The sequence below is a fragment of the Corvus brachyrhynchos genome, unplaced genomic scaffold (genome assembly GCF_000691975.1).
Source record: "Corvus brachyrhynchos isolate BGI_N302 unplaced genomic scaffold, ASM69197v1 scaffold42, whole genome shotgun sequence".
In the NCBI taxonomy this organism is placed as follows: Eukaryota; Metazoa; Chordata; class Aves; order Passeriformes; family Corvidae; genus Corvus; species Corvus brachyrhynchos.
In genome coordinates, this window is record NW_008237242.1 from 1121945 (window position 1) to 1123660 (window position 1716).

At 31.4% G+C, this 1716-nt stretch overlaps 1 protein-coding gene across 3 annotated transcripts in view; it reads left to right on the plus strand.

The window, feature by feature from the left end:
• Positions 1-1716, plus strand: part of NIPBL (NIPBL, cohesin loading factor) — a 110796-nt gene that overhangs the window by 66270 nt on the left and 42810 nt on the right. The gene's annotated exons all lie outside the window — the stretch shown is intronic.

The window sequence follows — 1716 nt, forward strand, 5'->3', positions numbered from 1 at the left end:
AGGAAGCTTCTAGTTAGAATTTTGCTGTGCAACTGAATAAAGTTCCTGAGTAAAAAAAAAATTGTTATTTGCCTCTAAGTTAGGAAGGCATTTCCTACTTGTTGATAAAAGTATGGTTGGTTTGTCTCTATGGTTGTAAGTTAACCAGCAGTGGAAATAAACTCTAAGAACAAAGTGAATCAGTTCTGTCGGAGCTGTGTAGCCATGCAGGACTACAGGAGCCTGAGAAGGAATCTTGCTTATAATGATTTTTTCCCAAGTTTTGCACCTTTGTTTATAGAAACATCTTAATGAACTTCCGTAAAATATAATATTTTGGGGTTTAGTATTTCTTAAGGTCCAAAGGAGAAAAATTTGTTTGTTCAGCTTATTAGTATGTTTCAAGTTCTCATCCAACATATATATACACTGTGTTTTTGCACATGAAAATTATAATACTGATACCTTTGATCTTTATCAAAGAAGCTGAAAAGAATGTCCTGTTTGTTTTCCCTTTTCATTCTAACTGAATAATGCTTCTCTGTGCATGAATGTGATGTCTTGAGGTAAATTGTAATCAGTCTAAATTATGACAAAGGATTAATGATGACTTGCTTCATTCAGGAATTCTATATTCTCTGTTTATCATATCATATCACATCACCTGTTTATGATGTTAATAATTTGGAACAGTGAATTTAAAAAATTAATTAACTAAGCAAAGTTATTTAAGTTGGTTGGGAATGGAGAGAATTGTCAAGAATTTCAAATACCATCATCTATATATTAGCCATAGTGGCTGTTGAAATTCTTAAATACAAAATAAAAGAAGTTAAGGGAAACTTTCACGGTAATTATATGCCTTGAGGAATCCTAGTTTCATTACATCCACTCAAGAGATCTGGCCATCATTCTAATCAATTCAGTAGTACATCTGGTTTAAAAATAAATTACAGTATTTCTTAAAGAATACTGTAGCACTGAATTAAATTTAAAACAAGACAAAACTATCAAAAGTGAAAGATTTGTGGCAAGTACACTGAATAGATTTGCATTGTTAGAAATACATGTTTTTTAATTATTACGTTTGCCTAAAAATTAACTTAAAAATATGAAATAGTGACTAGTATAGAAAAAGAGAAGTTTCTTTTGTATATTTCATTAAGAAGGGACATGCTGTTAAACTAAATAATGAGAAATTAAAGATTGATGAAGTCATTCTCTTACAGTAACTGCTAAATGTGATATTGCGTAAACGTTTGGAGAATTCAGAAGGAAATTGGGTGTTTATATTCCAAATACTATTTATGTATAAAATCAATCATAACCTTTGAAATGTTATTAATACTTAAATTTTTAGTCAGTTTTATTGATTTCAAAATAAATATTGTAGAGCAGTGATTGTGAATAGCTGTTCCAGTGTTCATGTTATTTGTCTTGTAGAGCTAGCAGAAGTGTAACACATTCTGTTCTGTCATGCAGCATTGGAAATTCTGCCAGAACACAATATTGGAAGTTACGTTTCTTTTGGAAATGTAACTGGGGTCAGAATTCATCCTACAGAGCTTAATGTTACAGATGATTTGTAAACTGTGGAGAAAGATCGATCTGCCTTCACAAAACACTGTCTCATGGGGTAAAGGAATAAGTTGTGTAAAGCCTTTTCCCATAAAACTCTTACTTCTCCAGTACATTTACTCCAGGTATCATAGAATGGTTTGGGTTGGAAGTGACCTT